General features: G+C 41.3%; 1 protein-coding gene and 1 long non-coding RNA gene across 12 annotated transcripts in view; one reads left to right on the top strand and one right to left on the bottom strand.

Annotated features, from left to right (window-relative positions):
• LOC121934090 overlaps nt 1-9,148 on the top strand; it is a 48,290-nt gene extending 39,142 nt beyond the window's left edge. The window contains exons 3-4 of one of the 2 annotated variants that reach the window (XR_006104562.1): nt 2,919-3,076; nt 8,027-9,148. This is a non-coding gene — a long non-coding RNA (uncharacterized LOC121934090). Of the gene's footprint in view, nt 1-2,918; nt 3,694-8,026 lie in introns of those variants that run through there. The other variant, XR_006104561.1, reaches the window with a different exon arrangement.
• SRCIN1 (SRC kinase signaling inhibitor 1) overlaps nt 1-12,881 on the bottom strand; it is a 323,749-nt gene that overhangs the window by 202,210 nt on the left and 108,658 nt on the right. The window contains exon 1 of one of the 10 annotated variants that reach the window (XM_042474123.1): nt 2,912-2,954. The exons of the other annotated variants lie outside the window; for them this stretch is intronic. The gene's annotated coding sequence lies outside the window, so the exon portion shown is untranslated. Of the gene's footprint in view, nt 1-2,911; nt 2,955-12,881 lie in introns of those variants that run through there. 10 annotated transcript variants of the gene reach the window in all.

Raw genomic sequence — 12,881 nt, 5'->3', positions numbered from 1 at the left:
CCCATCACTGCCTTTTGATTATGACCTACTATGGCACTGTGGCATTCCTAAGGAAACTTTTCCCCAAGATCCTTTTGGGTTTGGAGAAGAATACAGGCTTTGACTATAATAATGGATAGATGTGAAAATATAGAGTCTGACCCACTCTTTTCTACTATACTGTAAGACCTTTCATTGCGCTAACTGGCTTCTTTCCTACCTCATTTTAAAATCAGCTTTGGCCCAACTCCTAAATATTCTATTCACAAAGAGAACAGCAGCTATGCTAAAACAGGATGGTTGCATTCCTTCAAGGTAGCAGAATTCTACGTGCTTGCTCAGAAATTCAATTTTGCACCAATTTCCTAGTTCTCGTGGTTCAGCAACCAGAGAGGCAACTGAATTGCTCACCAAGGAAGGTGAATTCAGTGAAGTATATAAAGTATGCAGTTATGCAAACTGTGCATTTATTTCTCTTCTCTCCCCCCCCCCCCCTTCCATTAACTATGGAGAAATAAAGAAAACTATGGAAGACATTCAGGTCCCATCCTATGATCACTGTAAGTGTCAAGGGTCTCATCCCTTGAACACAGTAAGTGCTGCTCAATATCTTTTGGAAATTTCACCAGCTACTACCTCTGTTATTTTCCTTAGTAGTTAAACATGTGCATTTTGATTTATATTGTGAAATAAACTGTGTGCAGCAGACAATGCTGGTTCTGATTCTGAATGAAACAACTGGTCTTGAACACATACAACTCTATGTTGGACTGTAGTTAAAAACAATGTAAGAAATGTTCTCCATACCCCCAATTACCCTACTCTAATCTTGTAAATCTGATCTTTGTGCTCTCTGCCCCCTAAAACTTTGGCCAACTCCATATTTTATTCTTTTAAAACTCAGAAGCAAAACAAATGAAATATAGATATGCTACTCTGCCTCATTTTTGTAGCTTGCTTTGGGCACAGCAATACATATTTAATTGTGTTTATATAATTATATGCGTGCATATTTGGATACAGAAAACCAGAATGGTGTCGTTGTTTAAGTATTTGACTAGGATTCTGGGTTCGTATCTCTGCTCAGCCACAGAAACTCACTGTGTGATTTCAAGCAAATCACACTCTCTCAGCCTCAGAAGAAAGCAATGCCCCCCCCTTGAACAAATCTTGCCAAGAATTCCCTGTGATAGGTTCACCCTGATGTCATCGTAAGTTAGAAATCACTTTAAGGCACACAACAACATATATTTGGATACAGGTCTGGGAAGAACTTATGTGCTTTCTTCAGAGATAATCTGGAATATTTGCACATGTTCTATACAGATGCAGTCCTGCCACAGTTAGATTAGCCATTCACAAAGGATGGGTTTGGGTATCATTAAAAAACAATAGAGACAGACCAAACCCAACATATACAATCGTACAGTAGACAATGTGTTAATTAATGTGTGTGTGTGTGTCATTTGGATAGTTCACATTAGACACGAAAATATTTTGGGTGTGCCCCGGACAGAAATAGGGTCTCATTCCATGCTATGAGCATTAATTGACATGGTAGAAGTATGGCAGACTGCTTGAAAGGATCCAGATTTGGGACATATATCTTGCATCTGATGCAGTGACCTAATGCTGAAGCTGACTCCAGTGGTGCAGTTGAATGAACTGCTGCTATCACGATGTTAAGGTCATAAATAACCCAGAAGCCTGAATTCACAGGTTATCTATCCCTCCTCTCCCTTCAACTTTTCTCTCATACCACACCAGCCTCTAGTCTATATATAATTCTACCCCATTCCACAGTCTCACGTGCAGCTGTCCACCTTTGCCAATTTCTCCTCCCCCATCCGTTCTAGCTGCCAAAAGCTCTCAGGGTACCATCATGCTCTATGAAGAATGGCACATTGCCCAAGGCTCTGCCCAGCCTACAGACCACCCTTGCCAGGCTCAGCATCAATCTCAGTGGCTAATGGCCAAGGTTCTATTTGCAATGCCAGAAGTGATTTGAGTACTAAAGAGATGGGTGTTCTCCCTCCCCCCAACAATGCAACAGAAGCACCAAAAAGGGGGAGGGGGGGAGAAGAATCATTATCATTTCAGTTCCTATTTTATTCTCTCCTACTCCTCCAAATACAGAGGGTTTAACCTCTTCAATGCCAGAGGGATGGTATGAGCTGCAGCACTTTTCAAAAGAACACTAAGCCTCAGGGCCTCATGCTTTAAACTCCAGAACAACAGAGGTTCTTTCATATATTATGGTTTTTAATGTTTACCTGTCCTGCAAGCTATAGGCACAACATTTAGCATTTTGATGCAAACTTGCTATGCAGGCAATTCTACCTTGAAAGGAAAAGAGTTGCAATTTGTAATTTGTTGAACGTTTATATCAGACTAACTAAAAAGGATGAAGGCAATATTTTAAGACAGAGATAGAGAAATGTGTGGCCCTGTAGATGTTGTTATTCCACATCCCACTGTGTCTCCTGATGATGCTAGCTAGGAATGAAGGAAGTTGTAGTTCCCCTGTTCTAAGATGCTGGGCCCTTCCACCTGATATTGGACACAGCTGTGTATGCCCTATTACTGGTTTAGTGGCTGCAAACTCAATAGTGGTAAGACAAAACTGGGCCGTAATTTCTCTTCTGTCCCACCAAAATCTGCCACCAGGCAGCCATTTTGTGCCAGGAAATGGGTGGAGGGAGCAGTTACCTAATTATAGCTGGGAAAGTCCATGTCATTTCTGATACCCGGCTAGAACCAAACAACCAACTGGGCTCAAAAGTGGCATCAATGGATGTGTAAATGAATCATCTTGGGAAATGTAGGGTAAAGAGGTGGGGGGGGAGAAAAAGAAGGAAGAAACATAAGACTACAACCACAAGGGCCTAAATTTGTCCAGAGGACTAATGAAAATATTTCCCTTTCCTCTTACCCTGCAGGTAATTCAAGATGAGCTCCAAGCAGGATGAAACGATGACACTTCAACTGCGTTGACAGTTCCCAAGTTGCAGCCCAAGAAGATGGCAAAAGGTCTTGTCTTGGAAAATTCAGAATCCCCTCAATCCACGATCAGAAAGAAAGCCCAAGCAACGCCAAGGTAAAATCCTTCCAGAAAGGGAATTTCATCAGAAGGCTTAAACGGAGCAGGTGATGGATTAAAGTTCTCCTGTGCTGATTCATCCATTCAGGACTCTATTACCTGCAGTAAAGGCTTTTTTGCCTATTCTGTGGAATTCACACCTGAGGATGCTACCGGATACAGAAATGGGATGCAGCTGTAGCCCTCTTTCACAGAAAGATACGTGACAGGTCTTTGCCAGAGAAAACAGGATAGGTTGTGAAGCTTCTCCCTCCTTCCAAAAAAACAATCAGGGAAAACCTGGCTAGGTCCGTAGTGCTGCTGCCAATGCCTCACTGCCAGCTGCTGATACCACCAGGATGGGGAGGGGGCCCAGACTGGACATGATTGCAGGCTTGCTCAAAGCACACCCACCCTGTTGGGCTCTCGCCTGAGGATTATCGGAAAAGAAGATCGCTCAAACACAGTTTATTACTGCAGTTCCATAAATCTTCATGAGGCAAGGCAAAGCAAGACAGGCAGCTGGGCCGTGAACGGAAGCAACAGCACTCAGCAGAGCATGAAAAATAGTCAGAGAGAGAGCGATCATCTAGAAATGGATTGGGGGGGGGGGAGAGACCTGCTATCAGAGAAGAAATTGCACTGAGGGGAGTGGTGGGGAAGGCAGGAAAGAAAAGAAGTGGGAGAAAGCCCTCAGAGAGATGAAAAGAATCTTCCACATCCAGCCATTAAAGGAAGAAGGAAGAGAAGCATGCTTCTGCTACCCCAGAACTGCTGCAGCTGTCAAGACGTGAGCCTCTCCACTCTGCATGCGCAGTGCCGGAGGAAGATGCAAGCCATTCGCTGGTTTGCTGGAGTTTCCCAGTAAAAAGAGATAACCCCTTCCATTCCATGCTGGCAGTGAAGCCAGGACCTCTGGTCCTCCCACTCCCTGGTCCCCACATGCTCCATCCTTAAAGGCAACTTTGCTGCACTGACCCAGTTACTGAGTGTCTTGAACTAGGGTTCTCATCCCAAAATTAATTTCAAACCAGGAGTTTTGAATTGTCTCATGTTAAATGGAGGTGATGAAGGGTCCAAAAGGTCAGAGTAATTAGATAGATTTAGCCCCAAACAAATAATGACAAGGGAATTGGTATGTCACCACCAGCTATAGAAAAAGGATTATGTAAGGGATGTTAGACAATGAGAAGAAACAAACAAGAGAACTGTTTACTGGTTCAGTTGAAGAAATGTGCCAGCACTGGGTTGCACAGAGCAGGAAAAAGTAGTTCTTGGAAGGGTAGGGACCATAGCTGGATAGAGCTCTGAGAGAGACTCATATGTGCCAAGGAATTAGGAGAGTTCCATTCAAAACCCTGATTCCAACTGCTGACACACATTAGGGAGAACAGAAGCTAAGGGCACAGTAAGTAAGTAAGCCAGAGCACAGCCTAATAGAAAGTCTAAGCATAGCAACCATAGCTAGACTGGAAAAGCTACCCTTTCCTTTCCCTCCCTCCCCTTCCCTTCTTTGGATTACAGCACCCAGAACTCTGCAGCCCACATGGCCAGAGACTGAGGGAAATTTGAGTGCTACAGCATAAAAAGTAGCATGCATAACTACAGCTAAGTTAAGCAGCCAAGTATTCTGCCCATGGAGTAGGATTTAGATGGTTCTGAAAAGAACAAAAAGTTTTCAACTCAAACCCGCATGATATTCTGCTCAGGTAAATATCCAAGCCAACAAAGAAGTATTTATATCCAGGTGAGACAAGACAAGGAAGAATCAATGGACTGCTAAAGGTGGCAGAAGGGCTGGTAGGGAATCATCCTATGCCCCAACAGCTCTGTACTGTCCCATTCTGCATCTCTTTGAGGGGTTCACAACCAGGGACACTAGCACACAACTTGGAACTATATTGGTTGAAATCCCGGCCTCATTCCCACTTATAGATAAATCGGTGTGCAATCTGAATGGATGGATTGATTCGACATCAGATCGTGGTTTACACTACACTTGCCCTGATCACATTTTCTGTCATTTCCTGACATCAAAATAACCCACTTGTGGTTCCCATTCACGAACGAATTTATTCAAAATGATTTAGTTCCACCCAGCCGAAGGGGAAATTTAAATCGATTCCAATCCGCTTGTGATTTACACTTGTGCGGAATCAATTTATCAAAAAAGAAGCGGAAAAATCAGCATCAGAAAGATGTGGGTTAAATGGGCTTGGAGCATGCCCCCCTTCTTGGAATCACTTCAGTGATTTGGATTAAGTGGGAACCAGGGTCTTTTGAACCGGTTCAAACCGATTTGTGATCCAATTTAAAGATAGTGGGAATGAGGCCCCCATTTGGCTTTACAACTGGGCATGTTGGAACCATATTCTCTTAAAGGTCAAGCTGTATCCCTGCTTGACCCAGGAAGGCTGGGAGGAAAATGTTAGGGTTGCCACATGAATCCTAGGCTTTAAATAATTTGAAAACAGTGTATTTGAGCAGGGTTTAAGATGCAAAGGGTGCACTGGGAACTGGGCTATATGTGAGCAAGTATCTCAGTTTTGTCCAGAAGATAAATCCCAGCAAATAGCACTCTCTGAGACAGTTTCAAAAAATTATCTTTTGGCTGGTTCTTACAGCAGATATAATAGCAGCCAAGGCAGATGATAAGGAGCTATACAAAATTCTGAAGCCCTGCTCCAAAACTTTTTGAAATGCTGATTTCTTCCTTCCTCAAAAGTCTGACATTGTATCAGGCAATATCTGTGCAATATCAAACCTAAATTCATAATCTGATGGACTAGAAACACATACTTTTTGGGGGGGATTTTCATATATGAAAATCTATGCTGAGACTGTTGGCTTTGATTCATTTACCCTCATGTCTATTTAGGTGACACTGCAGCTGGACCCAGTAATGTTAGCCACAACATGAAAGGCTCATTGACTTGCTCACTTTTTAAAAATGCAACCATCTGTTGTCATCTCCCAAGAATGCCTTTATGCATTCTGCATGAGACTAACAGATCAGTCCCTACAGAATACATTGCAATATTCAAAAACCAGAGCAATAGCCTTTCTCAAACCAATGCCCTCCAGATACTTTGAACTACAATGCCTTCAATCCCCCACCAGCAAAGCAATTGACTGTGTTGGGTGGGTAGTCCAAGAAGTCTAGAAGGCACTGGATTAAGGATACCATCTCAGCCTAACAAGATACTCTGCTTCTGATCTTCAGGTGGTCATACTAGAACAAAGAAATGTTCAGGGGGAGGACACAGTGCAGACATGATATAATTCCATCAAGTTCAGTTCCATTTATTTGGATCTGAACATAGTCACTGGCTTCCTGTCCTACTACACAGCATTAGCTCAGCATTGCTAAAATGGCTGTGTTACCATAAATTACTGCTGTAGAGAACAGCCACTGTGTTTCTTTCACACACAATGAACTTCTAATGGAATTGATGCTGTCTACACTCATTCTCACTGTTTACAATCCCTTCAATGTGTCTATATGCCTGCAACTGAAAATAACATTCATTCATCTGGTGAAGTGGATTGTAGTCTTATGCAGGTTTACATCCTACATGTGTTAGCCTTCAGGGCCCCACAAGACTGTGGTTTTTATGCAAGATACACACTAGCCTGACTAAAGCCCATGCGTGGCAAGTCGAGTCTCTTTTCCATTTACTGTAAGGAAAAGGTCAGAGCCCTGAAGGTAGCAGTGGAGCTTCTATTTGCTCCAAGGGAAACCTGTCAACTTTCTGTGCCTTCATCTGCTTGACGCAGCAAGGAGAGAAGGAAGGGTGTTTAGGATGAAAACAGCAAGAAAATCAAGCCACCCAAAAACAATGACAACCAAGCAAGCAGCCCTGAAGGCAGTGTTCTAAGTCACAAACACAATGTCTCTTGCTCAAGGGTCTGCAGGTGGAAAAAGCTGGTGACAGTCAGGCCCAAGGTAGGAAGCACAGTTCACAGCTGGGGGAAAGCTGAAAGGAGTGAGCCTTCATATAAGCTGAAAATCACACTTGAGTTTAAATACTGTAGATATTTTATGGAACTTTAATGCTGGCAATCTTCATGAGATGGGGACTCACCAAGTGTGTGGACAGGTCAGAGAGACATTGAAAATGGCAGACAAGATTTAGACACCTACATCTTTTATGCACATTATCATATGTATCAGGATTGGACAAGCCTTCCAGATGTTGGGCTCTAGCTCCCAGGATCCCACTCCGCTGGCTTGGGCTATGCTGGCTCTAGTCCAGTGGTTCCCAACCTTTTGTCCTCTAGATGTTTGGGCTTCAGCTCCCATAATTCCCAACTGTTGGCCAAGTTAGCTGGGACTTCTGGGATCAAAAGTCCAAAAGAAATGGAGGCCAAAAGGTTCTCCATTGTTCTAGTCCAATGGGGAGCAAGATGGTAAAAGGAGGGAGATGGGAAAATCTAGTAGCACTTTCATGGATTGCAATCTACTTCTTCAGCTAAACTGATGGAAGTTAACCAAGGTATGTTCTCAATTACATAGCTGTGAGTGTTGGATCACAATGTAATAAGATATAGAAAGATGCAATTTGACACTATGACACTATCCAAGGAAGTTCAAATAGTTGTATAAGATGATATGCGTCTGTCAGGCTGGTCTATGTTCTGAAATGTAAACACAATAAATATGTTTATCAAGAGTCAGTTCCCTTCAAGTCAGAACTTTGTTGGGAAGAATTAGTTTGCTACATGCCTAGTTGTGAGAAAATATGTATTAATATTTGTAATGTGCCAAGAAACTGTTGTTTATAATTCTGCTAATTTGTGAAAATATCCAAATTCATCAGATTCTTGTGGACTGAAATTCATAAAAACTCATGGTAAAATAAACCATCCTTAAAGGGGCCTGCTAGATTGCTCCTTTCCATATCTCCTCTTTTCTTTGCTTTTTTCTGAAGCAGGCTAATACAGCTATCTCTTTGGAAACTTCTACAGGGGAAGATGAGATGTTCCAAGACTCAATATGCTTTACAATATTTGGCCATCATTCCATATTCACTCATCACTGTGTAAACAATTGCCAGAAAGCTGAAGCGCATGTATGTGTGTTTATCTATCTAAGTAGTAAGCTATCATAATTATTCTTAAACTTTTGTAATAAGGGGAGAAACATGTAATCTACTCTGTTGTAAACTGAAAACTTCTGAATTATTCTTCTTGTACTGGCCTCAGTCTGGAGAAAGAATTTGCAGCGTAGCTAGGTTGTCAGAACAGAAGCTTTCTTCCCCATGTTTGTGCATGTGCATTTAGTACATTTATATCCTGTTTTTCTTTTATCATGGAATTGGAGATGAGGAATCTAATGTTTTCTTTTTCTTCCTTAGAGAGACATCTGCCTCTTTCCCAACTGGAGCCATCAGGGAACGAGAAGAACAAAAGAGAATGACAGAGGGTTTTTTCATATAGGCAATGAGAAATACAACTACATTTAATAATAGAAGCAGACACAGGGCACATCTACACTGTAAAAAAAGCAGTTTGACACACTATGGAACCATCCTATGGAATCCTGGGATTTGTAGTTTTACAAGGTGTTTAGCCTTCTCTGCCTGTGAGTGCAGGTGCCTCGCAACACTACAACTCCCAGGATGGAGTCATAGCAGTTAAAGTGTTGTCCAACTGCATTATTTCTACAGTGTAGATGTGCCCACAGAAGTAGCAGAATGACATAAGATCAACCAAGATCAAGCTGGGAGCTGGAAAAGAAGCAAAGGCAGGGAAAGAAAGTGACAGAGGGAGCTCAGAATACCCAGTTGGCCAGTCTGCTTTAAGACATGTCATTTTCTCTGGATACTAGTAGGTGTAGCCCACATCTTGTAGATTGTTGGACTGTCTTCCAACAGAAGAATAGTGGATTGTTAAATTGTTCAATTCAGCTGAGATGGATGAACTGGCAATGCTGATGAAAGAAAAAATTGTTAGACTTTTTTTCAAAGACTGGGAATTATATTTAACCTATATGAAGAAGAAACAAGGGAAGATTTTAGTTGTGGATTTTGAAGCTTGAAGCAGCTTTGTTTAAATTTTTTACATCAGAAGTGAAATAAAAATGAGCATTAATGAGAAATTAAGATATCTTAAGATATTAATATATTAATATTCATAGGCTTGAGAAGTGGAAAGTCCATTATAGCTTGTGTTGATTTTGTTAATTTCAATTTATGTTATTCATATGTTGATTATTATTAGATATAATTTATGGGGGCAGGGTTTTGGAGGGATGGGATGGGGTAGTTTAGTTCATTTTTGTTTAGTTTGGGGAATTTTTTTGTTAGGATAGCATTTTGTTTTTATGTGAGTGTTTGTGTGGTTTTATGTTTTAAAACTTAATTTAAAAAATTAAAAAACAAACAAACCAGGGATTTTGAGGAGAAATCTGTTATATCACTCCCACTTGGCAGGATCCTCCCAGTGAGATGGGCTACAGCAGTGGTCCCCAAACTGTGCCCCTTTAAGATATTTTGGATTTTAGCTCCCAGAAGTCTCAGCCATGTTGGCCAATAGTCTGAGATTCTGGGAGCTGAAGTCCAAAATCCCTTAAAGAGCACCGTTTGGGGACCACTGGAGTAAGCAGGGAGAAAGCAGCTTAGAGTTACAGTATATCTAAACTGGACTTGTGTTTGATGCCTCCCAAACAAGCCAGGAATTGGACCCCAAATGCAAACTCTAACTCTGGCTTGTTAGTGGGTTGCAAACTACAAGTCCCAAGTTCAGATGCAATGCCAAGCCTTTGCTTTTCGGTGAGTTTCTGGTTCCTGCACCTGCTCTTGTTAAAAGGAAAAGCCAACCCACACTGATCAGGCAGAACTTAGCAGTATATTGCTCATGAATAATTGTTGTTCAAATGCAGCCAATCTGCTCATGAAGAGGGAAATGTCTACATTTCCCATTCAGTCTAAACAATTTCCAATAGGCCTTGGGAGAATTTGATTTTGTTTGGTCTCCAAATATTATTTATGTCTCCAACACACCTTGAGCAATGAGTGTCTATCAATTACATTTAATATATTCACAAGTCAATATGCATAGAATCCAAGAAATGTGTCCTTGTTTTTTTCATCTCCAGTTCAGGAGCAAGCTATGTGCCCTTCACAGGCTATATGCAATCCACTCCTGAGAATCAGCTGAGCAACTGGGCAGGGGAGTATGGTTGTAGCCTCCCTTGCTTCTCAGTTGTCCAGTGCCACATAGCTGAGCATGGCAGGAAAACCAGAGGAGAAAGGAATCTTTATCTGGCCTACCTTCAAGTCCTCATGAAAATCACCCTATCATTGCTATGGAGCCTAATAAAAAGTTGAACGGCATTACAGAATAGTTGTCATCTGGACTACAGAAGGAGGAAGGGTTAAATTTCCCTGAGTACTGCTCAGTTGATTGGCAAAGAATATTTCAACAGCAGGGAGGCTGAGCAAGAAATCAAGTGAATCTTTATCTGCAGCTTCATCTCCTTAATTCTCAACAATCAATTGATGCGCACTAGGAATGAAAACCTTTGCTTACTTCCTTCTCACACACAAAACCATTAAAGTATCAAAAGTCTTCTCTCTACTCAAGAGATTTTTAGGGGTGTGTGATTTTTTTGCATCTCAGGATTCTTTTCCAAAAATCTTGTATTGCTGTTATCCTGTATGCTGCCTGGCATCACAGTCTTGTGGGAAGGGGAAGGCAGGGTATAAATAAAATGACTGACTGATAATTTCACCAAAATTTTTTTTGTCCAAAAAGGTTGTATTTTGGCGAAATATTGTATTCCCAAAAAAACATTTCGGGGGGGGGGAGGCACAACCCCCCCCCCCAAGCATGATTACAGGAAAAGACATTCCATCTCAACACTAGGAAGAACCTCCTGACAGTAAGAGCTATTAAAGAGTGGAACATGATGTCTCAGCAAGTGATAGTCTCCTTCTTTGGATGTTTTCACACAGAGGCAAACAGATTGTGTCTTCCTGCATGGCAGAGGGTTGGACTGGATGGCCTTGTGGTCTCTTCCAGTTCTTTGATTTTATGATTCTATGAAATGTTCATACAGCAGCCAAAAATGTGAAAAATCCTACAGTGCTCGATTTTTCTGCACAACAGGGTTGTTGTTTTTTACTTAAGATAATCTTTCTCACTGAAAATAGGAAATTCTGAAAATATTCTTTTCATTCCCTCACCCCATTTTTTGGCACTGTCCAACTGTGGGAATATATGGCTGTAGGACACAGTTGTTTATGTGGATGATGTTAAGGTTGTTTTGCAAATCTAGGCACAGTCAGAAAATCCTCCATCTATATGTGTATGTGAATGGATGGAGAACAGGTATGGAAGATACTGAGATACAGAGATATGGATATAGAGATCTGGATATGAACTTGACATGAACATGATCACGACTATGAAAACACCTCCTCATCTGCCTATTTTCCTTCAAATTTTAATCAAATGTTTTTATTGTTCTACTGTTTTTATATTATGACTGTTTAATCTTGTTTTCGCATTGGGATTGGGGTGGGTGGGCATAGGGATTGATATATGTTCTTTATTTGATTGTAACCTTGATGAATTTTACTGTTGTAACCCACCCGGATCCTCCGTGATAGGGCGGGCTAGAAATAAATCTATTATTATTATTATTATTATTATTATTATTATTATTGGTCAGATTGTAGATCAATGTTGTTTTTCTGTGTCTTCAAGTCATTTCTGATTTATGGCAATCCTGAAATTCATACCAAACTTGAGCTTTTTGGGCTATGTGGCTTTCTCTGGAAGAGTTCATTCCTGAAGTTTCACCAGCATCGGAGAATTCACTGAAGATGCCAGCCACAGCTGCTGGTGAAACGTCAGGAATGAACTCTTCCACAGCACAGCCACATAGCCCTAAAATCCCACAAAAAACTATGGATTCTGGCCGAGAAATTCTTCGATTTCACATCATACCAAATTCTCTTTCTCACACATATCCAACCCCCATTCTCATCAACATATTCACAGAGAGAGATTGTGGATGGATATAGTATATCCATATCCATATTTATCAGAAGAAGACTAGAGGGTAACCATGGAAGAACTAGACAAGATCCTAAAGTGTAAAGATATACAACTGAGCGCTAAAGTTAGAATTATCCAAGCCATTGTATTCCCCATCACCATGTATGGATGTGACAGCTGGACAGGGAAGAAAGCGGACAGGAGGAAAATCAACTCATTTGAGATGTAGTGCTGGAGAAGAGTAGTGAGGATACTGTGGACCACCAAAAAGACAAACAAATGGATCCTTGAATAGATCAAGCTTGAACTCTCCCTCAAAGCCAAGATAATCAAACTGAGGCTGTTGTATTTTGTACACATCATGAGAAGGCATGACTCATTACAAAATACAATAATGCTAGGAAAAGTAGAAAGCAGTTAAAGGGAGGATGTAATATGTGTAGATAATTGATTCACAGATCCTTCACTTAGCCAATTTCATAGCTGAGTTGTGGGGAAACTATCCAGCAGGGAATGCTCAAAGAGAAACCTCACTGTGCGTGTGCAATGAATTTCCCTGATTGAATTAAAGAACAGCAGAATCACAGCCATTTTGCTTCATACTTGAAATTGATTGGGTGGCCCTTTCTTTTTTAGACTGGGGACACGGGAGTCCCATTGTGAAAGAGTTTTAAGGACCACCACAGTTCTTAAACCAAACAACAAACAAAATACAGGGAAAGGGGGTGAAGCCAGGATAGGAAAAATAGTAAGCCTACACAGAACAAACTGTCAGATGCTGGAACAAAGACACTGAGCTGATGCGACAAGAGGACTG

The sequence above is a fragment of the Sceloporus undulatus genome, chromosome 6, assembly GCF_019175285.1.
Source record: "Sceloporus undulatus isolate JIND9_A2432 ecotype Alabama chromosome 6, SceUnd_v1.1, whole genome shotgun sequence".
In the NCBI taxonomy this organism is placed as follows: Eukaryota; Metazoa; Chordata; class Lepidosauria; order Squamata; family Phrynosomatidae; genus Sceloporus; species Sceloporus undulatus.
This window is presented reverse-complemented; position numbering and strand designations above follow the sequence as displayed.